This window comes from Lissotriton helveticus, chromosome 2_1 (genome assembly GCF_964261635.1).
Source record: "Lissotriton helveticus chromosome 2_1, aLisHel1.1, whole genome shotgun sequence".
NCBI classification, from domain to species: domain Eukaryota; kingdom Metazoa; phylum Chordata; class Amphibia; order Caudata; family Salamandridae; genus Lissotriton; species Lissotriton helveticus.
In genome coordinates, this window is record NC_136059.1 from 1,086,598,116 (window position 1) to 1,086,616,338 (window position 18,223).

Below are 18,223 nucleotides of genomic sequence, written 5' to 3' on the forward strand. Positions count from 1 at the left end.
TTTGTCACAGGTAGCTAAGCCCGGTGGGTTTGAAGAAGGAATCCCTTGTTTATTCACTCACTTATACAGTCAGTTATGCACCCGCTAAATCATCCATTCAGACACTCATATACCCACTCATTCTTTATTACATCTTGGTATATATATATTTGCACTGGTGTGTAAATAAATAACGCAGAAAACTATCTGTTGCTGTGCCGTGTCTTTGGTCTACTGAACGTAGGAAGAAGAAGCTGTGGCAATATATATATATATATATATTCACTGAAAAAACCATAGGTTATAGACCATATATAGTTAGGAATTAGCATTTAGAAAACCTTATTTTACTCACACAAAACCATTGAAATTCCATATATAGTTAGTTGCACTAACTATATATCGCGCACCCGCAATCCACTGCTGATGATGTCACATATTACATCATTCATGACATGGTCAGTGACATCACTGATGACATCACTGATGACAACATCCAGTGATTATGTGTTTCTGTAAAGTTTAAATATGTTTTACATATTGAAGAATGAGTGGATGTATAAGTGTCTGAATGAAGGTTTTAGTAGGTGCGTGATTGACTGTATGAGTTAGTGATTAAATGCGTCTTACTGAATGCACGGGTTAGTGACTAAACTGTCTTAATTTGTGCATCATTATGTCTGTTGTGATGTAAACTGCTGCATGTGTTGATCATTAGCTATACGAGAGGCTATATGTGTTATTAATTGGTTGCCCAAGTATTTCTATGGGAGATTGAGTTTGTGTGGGGGTGGCTGGAAGGTGTGTGACTCTGTGCATAGATGTGTGAGCAGTTTATTCACTAGGTGTATGAGTTCAAGAGTGCATGTGGAAACAGCTACATGGGCAGTTGACTGTGTGCATGAGTGTATTGATGAGTGAATGGATATCTCAATGCTACATGTCATAGTAAGTACATATGTAAAACACAGTACATGTGAGAGTTGGCATATATAAATAACTGTGCATGAGAGCCACTGAGTGAGTGGTTGTATCGATCATTGTGAACTTGTATCAGGGATTGTATAAGAGAGTAAATATGTGTTAGTATATGTTTCAATAAGTAAGGTGTGTATAACTGTATAGTTGAAGAAATGGAGGTGAGATTGTTTCTTTGCATGACTGACTGGGTGTGTGAGTAACTCCATGGATGAGTGGCAGTGTGTGAGTGTCTGTATACACTGAGTGTATCTAAGGTTATATTAGAGTCTGAAGAGGTTTATCGTATTAGCACAAGAATGATGCCAAATGAGACGTCATCAGTGATGTCATCAGTGATGTCATTTGAGATGTCATCAGTGATGTCATCAGTGATGTCACTGACCATGTCATGAATGATGTAATATGTGACATCATCAGCAGTGGATTGCGGGTGCGCGATATATAGTTAGTGCAACTAACTATATATGGAATTTCAATGGTTTTGTGTGAGTAAAATAAGGTTTTCTAAATGCTAATTCCTAACTATATATGGTCTATAACCTATGGTTTTTTCAGTGAATTTTCAAGGTTTTGTAAATGCTAATTCCTAACTATATATGGTCTATAACCTATGGTTTTTTCTGTGAATTTCATTGGTTTTTTAACAGCTAATATCTGTAGCTGTAAAATGTATTCTTCTTTAAATCCAAAAATATATTTTATATGTTTATGAATAATTTTTTTTTAAAATATTTTTTTTTCTTCGTTCCCGCTTCGCGAATCGGGAAGCTTCCCGTTAGCTGACCTTGATGCCGCGAAATAGACCGCGAGCCGGTAAACGTTTCTTTACCGCAAGTGCCGCGTTAGAAAACAACATCGTGACGCCTCCCGTCCGCATGACGTTTCACGTTGTCGCGTGATACGTCATATGACGTGCTACGTTAGCGAACTGGTACGCGAAGCGAGTCGCAAAGCGCAGGTTTCTGGAAGCAAACCGGGAGGCCCTGCAAAGCGCTTAACGTAAACACAGCAAGTCATGTGACTTGGTAATAACACTTTTCATTGGTTCATTTCACTTTTGGTTTCCTAATGATGTAAGACTAGGTCATATAATCTAAAATGAACACTTTTGATTGGTTGAGAACTCTTGTTTTTCCCAAATGATGACAATCCCTCCTTCTTTCCTCACTCTGACTTTCATCATTGTGAGAGAAAGACCCTTTGTGATCACTGAGCAATGGCTTCTTTAGTAGCTTCAGCTGGTGCTTCCCCACCACATCCAAGGAAGAGTGGACCACCTGCTCAAGTTCTAATTCAACAAGAAGAAGAAGAAGAGGAACAGGAGGACGAGCACGAAGAGAGGCAGTTTTTGCCTGAGCAGCCCAGGACGTCTCACCGGAAAGAAAACTTCATTTGGCAATTTTTTAAAATTCCCAAAGGTCAGAAAAAAGTAAATGCAAGATACGTAACTTGCCTTATATGTCAAGATAGACTGTCCAGAGGGACCGACAAAAAATACAGTTTCGGAAACTACACAATGCATCGCCATATGACTAGGTGGCATCCTAACAACTACAGTGCTGCACAGTTTCGGAACGACCTAGATAATCTCCCTATTATGGCCAGAAGATCTGTTGTACCGGAAGTAACGGGACCAGAGGGCAGGGAGATGGTACCAAATATACAAATGAGATTTGGTGATGTAAAACACATCTGCGCATTTTGCGATGGATTCATTTCCTACGGAGAAAAAAGCATCACTCTGATCAACAGAGCTATTGACTATCATATGCAAGTTTGTCCGAAACGCCCAAAATAATAAATACTTCTTTTTTTTGTTTTGTTGCTCCTGTTTAGCCCTTTACAATGAATCGTTTTCATTGCCCCCTCCAAGAAAAACCCCCAAAAATATAAAACTGTTCCGAAAAATTCAAAAACAGTAAAAAAATGTTCAGAAAAATAAAAAAAAAACATTCTTTTCAGAACTACCTCCCCGTTATTAAAAAATTGGTACAATATTTGGAATTGTGCCAACCTCTATTTCTCTTAGTTCGCTTCCTAGTTCGCTCGCTGGTACGCGAACCAGAAGCGAACCAAAAACAGTAAGTATAAGGGAAGGAAACAGACACTTATGTTAAAAGAAACACAGCTATAAGGGAGTAAACTAGAGATACCATTACCGTAATCCACTGCTGATGATGTCACATATTACATCATTCATGACATGCTCAGTGACATCATCAGCAGAGGATTGCGGGTTTTTTGGCAACATGCCTTATCCACGGTTTAATAACGCTGCCTTTTGCTTTATATAAGTTTTCAAATTGTATGAAATATATACCAATAGGTCGTTATGAACCTTTAGGTAGTGCTTTTCTTCATGAGGTCTGGTCGCTTCCATACACATACAGATGTTTCAAAGATGATCAAGAAGTTTATCTGAATGGAGAGGAATGCACTGAGACGCCAGATCATTCACTAATGTGTAGGCACATACAGTTACACGGTTCATGCAACAAACACCGACCAAATATGGCTTGCGTGTTGCAAGGCACGCCAGTTCCTGCTATCATCCCCACGTTCAAGTTGTTGGAAAATGGTAGTTATTTGATGCTCAATAATGAAGATTGTTCTGAGTTAATTAAAAGTATTCCTTTTATCGTAACAGTAAGTGAACGGGTTATTTGCTGCAGAAATGTTCTATTTCCTCCCACACATGAACATAGGGAGTTTTCAATCTGGCCACAAATACCAACCTTGGGACACGTTTCAACGGCATGGCAAGAATAAGAGCTCTTTTGTCTCAGAGAGAGGTGGCCTTGAGTTCGGCCCGTGAAACTTTCGTACTTCACATAGCGAACACCCATACAGAGGTGCACACCCTTTTCAATTAAGATTTGCCTTTCAATTTCAGCAACATGTTTCCGACTATCTTTAACGCATCCTCCACAAAGTCCCTGGCACACTTTTTTAAAGTTGTTACCAGTGGTCTCGTGACTTCATTTGAGAAAATCTTTGGAGTCATCCCTGCTTCCTTTCATTGTATTTTCTGCACTCTGGTTCGTAGATTGCCATTTTTACTTGCATTACCAGCGGACGCTCTTGTGCTTTTTTACATTTTTAAATATGGATGTCCCTCCTATGCAACCTCCGACCCTGCAGCTGCTGACACTGTTCCGCAATCGCATGCTAGAATATTATGGCACAATGCCGTTGGCGATATTAAGCACGGCATATGGATTATCTTTTCGGTTCTCCTACTTCACCTGTGTCCAGCCTGTATTTCACTGCCTGACCTGTGATTTCGATTGGGCCATTGATTTGTGTCTCTGCGGACCGGTTTCTCCTGACGTCGACTTTAATCAGCTGATGACTCCTATCATTACTCACGAGTTGGTTTGTCCTGGCGAAAGGATTATGGCTGTGGCATTGATGCATGGACTACTTGGTCCCTGGAATTTACTGGCGGCAGCACAGTCTTTCTTGGAACAGAGCTTTCTTGAAAACCCACCGAGCTGTCCTCTGATGGTGATAGAGGATCCGGTGCTGGGAGAGCACGTATGTTCTTTTCCGCTTTTAAATTGGATGGCTGAACTGTTTTCGGATGAAGACGGTGACTTCCTATTGGAGGCTGTTGCAGCTTATTTTGCATACACAGTTATGTCATAGACCTTTTTCATGTTTGATATGCTGAGTACTAGCATTTCATTGACAATTCATTGACTTATTTGTCAAGTTTTTATTATTTACCTTGCCTATTGGCTTAAGACTCGATAAAGTACTTGGCTGTTTTATTTTTCTTTAGCATTAAATTTTCCTAGTTTTTAATGCTTTACCTTGCGGACCGTCCACATATAAACTTGCAATCTGCTCTCATGAGATGGCACTTCTATTATCTTATTCAGTTCGTTTCCGGATCATGAGGAGGTGTCATCTAGGTCCTGGATATCTTTACACCGTGTTAAGTTAGCATGGGCTCATTACCGGTTTAAACGCCATTTTTCCTTTTTTGCAACTTCTGCACACGACACTTAATTGTTGCTTTAGCTTTCCACCTAGTAGTTCATCGTGGTTTACATGAGAATAATATGTTATTGGTCTACTATCTGCTTTACTTGTTAAACTATATCTGTACAGCGAGTGCTAAAGTTTCAAGAACAACACGATACAGAATTGTTATGAGGTCTGATCTCCACGACTTCATACTCATAACATAAGTGCAACTTCTGCCAATTCTGGGCATGAGGCGGGTTTTATATTGCTTTGCCGAACACACATACACAACAGTTGATGCGGTTCACATGAAGAGAGAGCTGGTGTATGCTGATGTGATTCCTTCAAATCTAAGACACTAAAGTATGGGCACGCCCTAAACCAACACAAAGAGACCTTCTTAGCAAATAATATAATATGTGTATTAGGGAGGGTGAGATATAAGCAGCCGCGGGCCGTGGAGGGAGTTACGATGGGGCAGGGAGGCGGGGAGGGGGAGAAGCAGGGTGGAGCCCTCTCTACCTTGCCCCTCCCCCTCCCCGCCTCCCTGCCCCACCGTAACTCCCTCCACGGCCCGCGGCTGCTTATAAGTGTTGCTAACTCTTATTCATTTACAGCATGTTAACATACTGTCACCATTCGCTTTTTATGTACTAGTAACTATGCTGGTAATTTTGCTACTGATAATATGTGTACTTGTATTCTCCACCCTGCTTCTCCCCCTCCCCGCCTCCCTGCCTCACCGTAACTCCCTCCACGGCCCGCGGCTGCTTATAAGTGTTGCTAACTCTTATTCATTTACAGCATGTTAACATACTATCACCATTCACTTTTTATGTACTAGTAACTATGCTGGTAATTTTGCTACTGATAATATGTGTACTTTTATTATCTAAGGTACTACGCCTGAGAAGACGGCATTAGTAAATAAACATTTCAAATACACATCTGTTCTTCTTAACTCCATGTTCTGGTTTCTAAGAAATCTATAACGACCGACTGTTCATGAGTTCCACGTATCCTGAGGTACTATAAGTTCATATTCTGGATTGTCTAAACATTGAGAGTTTGTTATATCCAATGTGACACTGTACCTAGCTTGCTAAGGAGTTTTTGATTACTAACGTGAGTTTTGGGACACCCTAATTCGCCGAGGTTCCAATCCTCTGTCCACAGTTCTGTGTGAGAACAGAAACCCTGCGACAGGGGCACCCCCGACCCTTGCTGGAGCTTCATCACACTTGCGATACAACTCCAGCAATGCGCCACCTTTACGGCACAGATACATCACGCATCTGTGCTGTTTTTGCCCCATGATGCGCCGCATTGTAAATGCAGCACACCATAGGTGACGGAACAGCGGCACAAAATGACTAACACATCCCTGGTGATGCGCCAGTCATCATAAATGTATCCCTATGCTTCTTATCTTGTTAGAGATGAACCGCCATATGTATCATCAAAGTTATTTGCATTTCCTAAATAGCGAACTTTAAGGAATAAATAGCGATTCTTTACCATTCCTAGTTTGCGATGAGCTATTTGCTAATTAGCCGAATGTAGCCCAATGAAGCCCAATGTAGCCCAATGTAGCCCAAAGATGGCCGCCAGACACACAAAAAAACAAATGTAGCCCAAATATCAGCCAGATGTAGCCCAACTATAGCCCAGTGACAGAATGACCAATCAGCTTCGCAAACCTCCGTTACGCGAAGCGGAGCGCTGTTACAGATATATATCTTTTTTTGAACGTTAATTTCTCAAAATCCACTGGAGCACATATATTGAGACCTAGCAAAGGCACATCGGGCTACCAGCCCCTAATATTTTGCCAAGTTTCGTGCAAATCCATTCAGCCGTTCAATTATTATTATTATTTTTTTTTTTTGCCCCGCGGGGCCCTTTTAAAACCTCCACATCAAACCTAGGGGGTCAGCGAGGATCTACTATGCCCCCTTATAGTTATTTCCCCCTTTGTTTTGACCTCCTCTTGTCTCTCGATCCTACCGAGAGACAAGATGGCGGCCGCTACGGACTGTTTGGAATGTTGACAGACGCCGGAGAACCAATCAGCTTCGCTTCACAAAGCTCCGTTGCGCGAAAAGTCCGCGAACCAGTGCGCTGCCCGGTCCGCTGTTACAGATATATATCTTTTTTTAAACGTTAATTTCTCAAAATCCACTGGAGCACATATATTGAGACCTACAAAAGGCACATCGGGCTACCAGTCCCTACAATTTTGCCAAGTTTCGTGCAAATCCATTCAGCCGTTCGGGCTAAAAGTGAGGCCAACCGCCCTATGGAAAACTCAATGTTAAAAACACGTTTTGGGACCCCCCTTTTTTCTCGGCCCCCACTGGACGAACCCCCCCCAAATTTTCAAGGGCTGCTCAGAAACAAAATGTGCCATTTTCCTGAAAATTTCAGCCAATTCCGTCCACAAACGCCAAAGTTATTAGACATAGAATTTTCAAAAAACCCATAGAGAAAAAATCCTAACTATATATACCTACTGGCGACCGCCAGTAGGTAATATATATATATATATATATATATATATATATATATATATATATATATATATATATATATATATATATATATATATATATATATATATATATACATACATATATATATATATATATATATAGTATGTAGTCTTAATGACGAAGCATTATTATGTAAAGGAAGCCCTCACACAATTAAATTACAAAAAGAGCTACATGAGAGTAACAAAAAGAACGTTTGAAGATAGCGTTCTTGCATATCGTTCTCTGTTGAACAAATATTACCACAAAGGGATGCTGAGTAAGGAGGAATTTGCCTTTCTGGAATGCAGCTGATAACAATTAGGGCCGGCTCTGATCAGTAAGGCTGAGCCAAATACTATATAACAAAAGGAAAATGACAACACTGATAGTTGATTTACAAAATAAATTCCAGATGTAAAGACCGCAGTTCAATACATATGCACGCTACTGAATAGCAATTTATTTGAAAAAGTTTTGTTTGAACACACTTTTAAATTAATCATAGGGTTAAAAAAGACAACGCAAAGTATAAAGGAACAATCAAAGGAAGGACACTAAAGTGGAATAAAACACCTCATGCAAACAATCATTCATAATTTTCACACATCTCACAGTCATACCTCTCACATTCAAACAATCAAACAGAATACCCAACACCCACTGAAAAAAATGTAAACCAGTGGGGTGAGAATTAAGTCTGCTGTGTTCTAAGTGACTATTCATATAATTCACAACAGTTCACTTTAATACAGGATTTTCTATAATATAGTTCACATCTCAATCAATACAATTGAAGTGTACAAAAAAGTCAAGATGCACTAATTCCAATTAGCACCAAGACCTAGACAGCAGACCACAAAAAAGGCCTACGCGTTTCGAATCCTCACAGTTGGCAGGATTCTCATCACGGCCAGTAAGCTCAAATAGGTCCTTCAGCCAAAGGTGAAATTCAATCAGTAAAGTTTTAGCCGCCTAAAGAGGCGAGGGAACAATACACGATATGGGTGTTGTCAATAAATGTTGAACAATATAATTCTCGTCCTGGGACCGTAGTTAATCCCGTCTTTGATGGACTACTGGAGTCTGCAGTTTGTGCGTTGTGAACGGCGTTATCCTGATGGGCTGTAGGCTTTACCCGGAGTCGGGAAAGCGTCTGGCGGCGAGAGTGAATCTCCACATTGGATGCTTCCTTTGATTGTTCCTTTATATTTTGCGTTTTCTTTTTGAACCCTATGATTAATTTAAAAGTGTGTTCAAACAAAACTTTTTCAAATAAATTGCTATTCAGTAGCGTGCATATGTATTGAACTGTGGTCTTTACATCTGGAATTTTTTCTGTAATGCAAGCACCCAAGGATACCAACATTTTATCTCCTGCCCAAGCTGCATAAGCATGTGACATGTCCACCAGGACGTCCGATTGTTTCGTCCTTGGGAAGTCTGACTGAACAGATGTCTAGGTTTGTGGACTACTTTCTCTTTGACTTTGTAAAGTTTCTTAAATCATATACAAAGGAAACAAAAGATTTTCTGTTAAAAATGGATAAGATGATTTGGGATGATGGAATGGTAATGATGACACTTGATATCTCAAGCCTGTACACGAGCATAGACCATCTCCAAGGGGTGGAAGCGGTGAGGTGGTTTTTAGAGACTCGGCCAATGAATTTAGCTGAACACAATGAGATGCTATTAGAATTTGTAACATTTTGCCTGAGCAATAATATATTTCTGTTCCAGGACCAATTGTGCAAACAGATATGTGGTACGGCCATGGGCACCTGCTTCGCCCCGAGATACGCAAATCTTTTCGTGGGCTGGTGGGAGGAGCAGGTGGCCTGGACGGAGAGGAATGTGGAATGGACACAGAAAGTGGTATCTTGGAACAGATACATAGACGACCTATTTATCGTCTATAGAGGTACAGAGAAATCTACTAGGGCATATATTGAGATATTTAATGAGAATGATCTCAATCTCAAGTTTTTAGATGAAGTGAGCACAGCGACAGTGAATTTTTTGGACCTAAAGGTGTTCACTGCTGAGGGGAGACTGTGCACAACACTGCATAGGAAAACCACGGCGGGAAATTCTGTGCTTTACGCCGATAGTCGCCATCCGGGTAAAATAATATCGAGCATCCCGTATGGCAATTTTTTGAGAATAAAAAGAAACTCTACACGTCATTGAGACTATGAAGCAGCTGTAATGGAGAGTATGAAGAGGTTTGAAGCTAAAGGCTATAGCAAAACAGTGCTAACACAGGCAAAATTGAAAGAAGAAGGAGGCTGAGATGAATAGTCTAAGAATGATTGTAGATTATTCATGTGATGCCTTAGAAATCAGGCGGAAGTTTGCAAAAAACTGGCATATCCTTAGATCCGATCCGATTATTGGAAAGGATCTTCCGAAGTCTCCCCTTATCACGTTCAAGAGAGCTATATCCCTACGAAGTACTATAGTTCAGAGCCACTGTGAGAAGGATGAGAAAATCTCGACATTTTGAAAATTGTCGGGTTTTTATCCATGTCTAAAATGCAAAGTCTGTAGGAATAGCAAAAATGTGTTTGAATATAAAGTACCAGGAATGAAGGAACCAAAGAAAATCAAGACTTTAATGAACTGTAACACAAGCCACACGGTGTACTGTCTGTTATGTCCGTGTGGCCTGCGTTACATTGGGAGCACCACACATCCCACCAAGATCAGGATCTTGGAACATCTCAGGGCCATTCAGAATAAGGACCCCACTTATCCGGTGGCGAGACATTTTGAGATGTTTCACCAAAGCAATAGAGACCAATTGAGTTTCTATTGTATGGATCAGGTATCCGCAGATGTAAGAGGAGGGAACAGGCTACACAAGCTGCAAAGATTAGAATCACAACACATAATTGAAAACCAGACCAAAAGACCAGGGGGTCTGAACAGTGGAGAAAAGCTAGCTGTTCATTTATGAATCTGCTCGTTATGCTGTGTGTATTTATGAACAATGGACATATTTACAGTCTGAGAAACCGGCTCATCCAGGGCTGAATTATTTTTTGTATATGTACATATATTTTTTCAGACGCATGCCCATCCAGGGCTCTATTGTATACGGTGAATTTAGAACTGTATTGCATTTGACCACTTACAAATGGTGGCTTGCTTGACTTAAGGGGAATGTCCTTTGTTTATGTTATTGACCATATGTATTTAAGTCTTGCTAATGGTGGCGCCGGCCTCTATTGACAAAGGCGGTAGCCGAAACGCTTCTAGTGTGTGCACAAGCCCAATAAAAGTTTGTTGGGCAACGTTCCTGTGAGTGCTGGGTTCTTTATTGTACGAATTGAGCTGCGATCTTGAAGACCAGCGTGGTGTCCGTCATCCCGCGATTAAAGCACCCGGTCGAGAGTGAAGGGAGTCTGACGGAAAGTGACCCTGTAATATATATAAATATATAAATATATATGTAAAATACTTTCGCCACAAATCGCAACCTGTTTCCAGCTGAAATGACGATGAGTAGACCCGGTTTTTGGTGCCAATTTTAAAGTGCTTTATTGCTCATATTGTAGCCCAGCAAAGTCTGCCATGACGAGTTTCACTTCCCACACAAAGCTTGATCACATGACATGTTGCTGACATAGAGGAGGGTTTTTAAAGTAATACTCACAGGAAGTGGTAATACACTGTGCAAAAGAATGCTTGAACACTGAAAACATACTATAAGATGTTAGTTCATAGCATAATTTAAGACATGGTGTCTGAAAACAATGGCCATAAAATGTATAAATATTCAAATGCATAAAGAACCTTATTTACATTTTTATACACAATTATTAAGAATAAATATATACATATATAAATATATAAATAAATACATTTCACCAAAAATGACCTAAAAAATCTTTTTAAAAATCCATAAAGATTTTAAAAAAAAATGTTTTTGCAAATTCAGTGTTCAACAGAATTGAGCCCCAGTGGGCCGATTTGCACAAACTACCACCATGTTGAATCCTGAATAAAAAAATAGATCCTTCCAACCCTCCTATTTTACGTGAATAATTGTGCAAAAAAATATAAAATGAGTGTTTTTATAATCCATTAAATGTTTTTCATGTACACATATAAAAATCCGGAAAATCGAGGTATTTCCTTTTCAAATTTAAGATCTTATTCATTGTTCAAAAGACCTCACTTAAATACACACCAGTATAGCTAACCATATTCATATACTTCAGTTATGTACTCAAATGTTGTCATGAAACTCAAAACTACAGACAGGTATACATATCTTCACTTGCATTTAACCCTGCTGGTTTATTACTGTCTAATTCTAATATGTAGCAAGTTTCAAGGAGGCGTAACCTGGCTTCTCTATCGCCTCCCCGTTTGAGTGGTGGCGCTGTGGCAATTACAAAAAAATTGAAAACATTTGGGGTCCCCTTCATGTTTCAGCTCAAAGTGTGGAGCGACTGGATAGGCCTGGTCTTTTCCTGTGATGGCCCTGATGTGCTGGAGTATCCGTTTGTGAGCGGGTAATCTCGTACTCCCTAAGCATGGGCGGAAAATCCGTTACGCTCGCGGATTTTTCGGATTTTCGGTAAATCCGCAATCCGCGAACTCTCGCGGATGTGGCGAAAATACGCAAATCCGCGCGAAGCGGATTTTTTGCTTGTGTTCGCACTGCTCGCGGTCCACGGCGCGGGCAGCAACAATCTCGCACGACGCAGCGCCTCGCGAATAGGGCGAAATTACCGAAAAACGAGTTTTGCAAAAGCAAAACCAACGAGCAGGTGCAAAAGTTCGAGCTCATCATTTGTAACCATTTACCTGTAGTGCTTCCTGAAGGGGCCCTCCAGAATCCGGTTGCCTACTTGCAACTATTGTGTGACCCTGCTCTGACAGTCACAGAATAGTTACAAGTATGCCATTGCATCCTGTTATTGCAACAAAAAGGAAAGGGAGCAGACAAGCAGGTGCCAGCCTTCATTAATGTCAGTTGGGGCAGGGCAGGTGTTGTTGTTTGCAAAACTTAAAGTACTTAGCAGGTGTGCTTGGCTTTGCCACAATAATGTACACTCACTGGTCAATCAGAGGGTGCTGTGATGACACCGAGGGTGGCATGGGTGTGCCAGCCAGAGGGTGGCATGGGTGAACCAGAGTGCCAGTGTTGACAGAGGATGGCAGTGCTTTGCTTTGCCCCAATAATGTACACTGGTCAATCAGAGGGTGCTGTGATGACACCGAGGGTGGCATGGGTGTGCCAGCCAGAGGGTGGCATGGGTGAACCAGAGTGCCAGTGTTGACAGAGGATGGCAGTGCTTTGCTTTGCCCCAATAATGTACACTGGTGAACCAGAGGGTGCTGTGATGACACAGAGGGTGACATGGGTGAGCCAGAGGATGGCATGGGTGACCAAAGAGAGTGCCAGTGGTGACAGAGGGTGGCAGTGATGAAGAAAGCCTTGCAAACAGGCTGGGCACGTAGAAACAACAAGTTTGCAAAACTGGCGACCCGACAAGTAAGTTCGCAATTTGCGAGATTGTACAAAACCCTCGCGAACTAGCAGAAACCCGTGCGAACACACACCCCCAAAAAAAATACACAAATCCGCGAGAATTCGCGGATTTTGCGGATTTTCGCAATACGCAAATATGCAAATTCGCGGATTGCGAATCCGCAAAATACGCCCATGCTTAGTACTCCCTACATACCTCAACCCACACAGACACTCCAGCACATAGACTGCATAGTCAGTTTTACAGGTTAATCTCTTAGTAATCAGGATAGGTTCAGTTTTAAAAGGGCTTTTGTAGTGGGTTTTGTTACAACCATACCAACATGCTTTACAGGTTGGGCATTTCCTGAATCCTTTACTTATCGCCATCCAGGGAGATTTTCTGAATGTTAATGCAGGTTTATTGGCTACTAGATTGCCAATGACTGGGTCACCCTTCACCAAATTCCAATTCCTGTAAAAAATCTTCCTGATCTCTGAATGTTGTCTCTAACACGTTAAAATAATTCTTGATTGCATTTTAGATTCAGTACTAGCAACAACCTCCTGTCTTACTTTGGGAATAAGCGCATCCTGTCTAGTCATGCTTTGTGTGCGCTTGAGGGCATTATCTAATACCTCATGTGAGTATCCACTGACCAGAAACCGTAACCTGCTCGCCTCCTGCGCTTTGATGCACTCTGCATCAGAACTGCAAATCCGCCTGATACGCAACATCTCCCCATAAGGGATACTGGTTATCAGGGGGTGCGGATGATGACTTGCTGCATGCAGCACTGTATGGCCCGTGGTTGGTTTCCTATATAACCTAGTGGCCAGGTTATCATTATCCACATATATCTCCAATCAAGAAAACAGATGGACCTTTCGTGAATGGTTGATATAGACATTCATGTAGCTACTCACCAACCCATGCAGCCACTTATACACAAAGTGAGACACTGATACAGGTATTTACATATTTAAACATTACTTGCAAATACATGTATTCACTAAGATACACTTAATAAGTCAGTTACACAATCAATCTTACAAAAGATAACATCCATTTAGACACTTATTTACCCATTTATTTTTCCATCAACATTTAGATATACATATATAAAAAAAAAATATTTTTCAGAAAGACACACATTCACTGGATGATGTCATCAGTGATGTCATTTGAGATGTCATCAGTGATGTCATCAGTGATGTCACTGACCATGTCATGAGTGATGTTATATGTGACGTCATCAGCAGTGCATTGCGGGCGCGCGAGTTATAGTTAGCTGAACTAACTATAACGGGGGAATTTCAATGGTTTTGTATGAGTGAAATGTCCAGCTAACTATAACATGTGTGAAACCTATGTTTTTTTCAGTGAATTTCTAAGGTTTTTTAAATGCTAATTCCTAACTACAACGTGTGTAAAACCTATGTTTTTTTTCAGTGAATTTCAAAGGTTTTGTAAATGATAATTTTTAAATGTATTAATTATTATATTGCTTTCTTTTATACTAATTTCCTACATTTTCATCATAAATATTTATATTTATTTTATTTTTCAAGTTATATTTCATATTTTTAATGTAAAATAATAAAACTAAATTCAAAAATATTTTTTTGATTAATTATTTTTTTCTTCAATATATTAAAATTAAATTCTATATAATTCCTTTTTCATTGTTTTTTGGATAATCGTACCGTACGCGTACGGTGATCGCACCATACTTTGTATGGCAAATCGTACTCTGCGCGTACCCATGCATACGTTATGAATGCGCTTTGACGTTACGCGTCGTATCACCGCTTCCGTGTGACGTCAGGTATGGCTCCCCATACGTGTATGGCGCGAAAGTTTGTAATTGTTTAAAAACATATATTTATGTATTTAATGTACATACTAAGGGAAGACATTATCTGGGATAATCATGAAATTACGAAAAATCGCGACGGTACTTCGTACGTACTCGCAGCGTAAGAGCACCGTAAGCGCACCGTAAGCGGATGCAAAGCCATGTGACCATAAAAGGAGAGTTCTGATTGGTTCATAATACTTCCTATTCCAACTGTTGAAAGACCCCTCCCATTTTGAACATTCTACTTAGACTTTCTCAGAAGAAGCATCTATTCTGTGGAGCTGTAGTCCTTTAGAGCCAAACTGTACAATAGCTGCTCTTTTTGTCACTTCATCAGAACATTCCTCTGAGGAAGAATTTGTTGCAGAGCAGTCTCAGAAAAAGAGAAAAGAAGCTTTCATTTGGAAGTTCTTTACATATCCAGAGGGGCAGAAAAAAGGTCAATGCACCGAAAGTAACTTGCAAGATCTGTGAGGTTACTCTTTCGAGGGTTGACCCCTCTAAAAAGTACTCAATCGAGACAGCCAGCATGGTTCCCCATGTCAAAAATTTGCATCCAAATAATTATGCAAGGATGGCAAAACAAAGGTTGCAGGAGAATCCTCAACCTCCAGTTCCTTGTACCTCAACTGCACCACCACTTCCTCCGAGCAGTCCGCATCCTATTATTGTGCCACAGATTGTGGATCTCACAATTTTGAAAAGATTTACTTTGTTACGGTGAGCAGTCTATTGACCTCATTGTGAAGAGGAAAGAAGAGCACCGTTGTCCAAGACATTATTTTTTTTAAAACTTTTTTGTTCCTGTTCCTTTTAAAAAAAATTATTTTTATTGACAGCACGAGAAACAAAAAAAGAAAAAGAAAACAAAAAAAGTAGTATAAAGCTCATTCAGTTTAATCATACGATTAAACAATTCGATATAAGCCAATTCATACAGAAGTATAATTCATAATATTTAATGAAAATTCAGCAAAACAAGGAATTCATATTGAAAATAATAGACGCAGTACAATTATAACCTTGACAGCAATTTAACCTCAACACCAATTAAACACAAAGGAGGGTGAAAATTCGAGATTCTATGAACGTTCCCCAAATTCTATCCCATTTCCTCAATGATCGCAATCCCCTTACTTTGGCTAACGCTAACTCCATGGTTTGGTTTTCATTGACAAGTGTCCACCATTCCATAACATGCGGAGGTTTCAAAGAAATCCAAGCCCTTGCAATAGTCAATCTTGCACATGCAAATAAAATAGTAATTAAGACTTTATGTGGGCAGTTTAATAATTGTATATCTAATACCACCGTGTTAACTGAGAGAGGGGAAAAATAATCTGCTTCTGATTAAAGATACTTTCTATTCCAGACCAGAACTCCGATAGTGCGGGGCACGAGAAAAGCATGTGTTCTAAGTCCACCGCCACAAGGTCACATATGGGGCACTTAGAACAATCATTTGATAAACTGCTTAATTGCCACCTTGATATTCTTTGCGGGGTATAATACAAAAGACATAGAGTTCTATATGATTGTAGTCTTAAACTAGAAGACTGAACCACACGATGAATACTACAAAGAGAGGCCGAGATCTGGTTAGATGTTATATTAATACCCAATCTAGTAGACCATTTTGCGGCAAGTTTTATACAATCGTCAGCCTTTAACTGATTGAGATATTTATAGCTCTCTCTCACTGATTAATGATTTCTTCTTGTCAGAATATAGACAATTCCAAATATCTGAGTCAGAGACTGCATACACCTTCATTTTAGGGACTAAGAAGTCCTGAATTTGCATGTATTTAAGATGCATGGCATCATTCAGTTTGTAGAGGAGTTTAAGCGTTACAAAATCTAAAAAGCTGTCTGGGCCATAGAGATCTCCTAAGGTATTAATACCACAACCCGACCATCTGACCTCCGCCCCATCATTAAAGATTCCAGGAAGTCCCGGATTGCCCCATAGCTGTAATTTTGAATGAAAGTTTTACTAAAAGTCAAAATCAAGTTCCAAATTTGAACGATATCCCTAGCAGTCTTAAACTTGACTCGCTTAAAATAGTTTGGATCATTGACTCTTGCCAAAAACTGGTTACAATCTGTGCCCAACATAAACTGAAAGAAGTAAAGCGAATTATTGGTTTTAAGCAAGCTTCGAAGGTGACCAAAGAAAGTTGCAAAAAAGTATTATTTAAAATCAGGGAAGTGTAACCCTCCTTTTTCAATTTTGTAATTTCAACAAAATAATCGATCTGCGAGCTTTTTTGTGTCCCCAAATGTAGCTACTACATATCCCATCTAGTTTTAAAAAAATAAGATTACTCACACGTAAGGGGATTGATCTAAATAAGAAAAGAAATGTTGGTAGTACTTTCATTTTTATTAAATTAAACCGCCCAGCTAAACTGAGTGGGATCTTGTGCTATTTTTTCAATGAAAGTGCTACTTCCTTTAGTAGAGAATCATAATTAAGCGTGATTATTTCTTTTACATTCGACAAAACTTTGACTTCCAAATATATGGCAGTCCTACATATGCCTTGGACCAGAACTGAGGGTTTGTAATTCACCATGACCTGTGTTTTTTTAAATTTAATTTATATCCGGAATAGCCCTAAAACTGTTAGCTTTCTTTGTTATCCCCGGAAGAGCTTTTACCACATCAGTAGTAAAGATTGCAGTATCATCCGCATACGCGGTTAATTTAAGAGTGTTTAGGCCATATTTGAAAGGGATAATATTGAATTGCGTCTGCAGTGCATTTAAAAATGGTTCCATAGAGAGCGCAAACAGCAAGGGTGACAAAGGACACCCTTGCCGAGTGCCCCTAGCTATTGACAAATTGGGAGATATCATACTTGCATAGCTAATTTTCGCAGTAGGGTGGTCATATAGCGACTGTACCCACCTTAGATATTGGCCCTGAAAGCCATATGCCGTCATCACCACCTATAGATAGTCCCACCCCACTCGATCCAATGCTTTCTCAGCATCTAACATGACAATTTTGTGTTCCTGTTCTACAGTTTTTTTGTTTCCAGTTCCATTTTTTTGGTTTAAAAAAAAAAAGAATTTGTTGAAAAAATAAAAAAAAATAGAAAACTAAAAAGAGAAGAAAAGCAGTTATTTTCAGAACTACCTTCACTGGTTGAAGAAAGAACTATATTTCTATGTTAGTGTATAAAAGTTTGTCAGAATGAATGTGTGATTCATAAATGAATGAATGAATACATTAGTAGTGTATGGTGAATGTGAAAGTGCAGAACTATAAGGAAGTGCTACAATATAAATCTATAAGGAGTTTACTTATAGTATACTGTAGTACTTCCAAAGCACTTGAATGTAACATATGTGCATAAATATGTTACAAGTCTATGTTTCCCTTTGCACTGCTGGTGAAACTGTG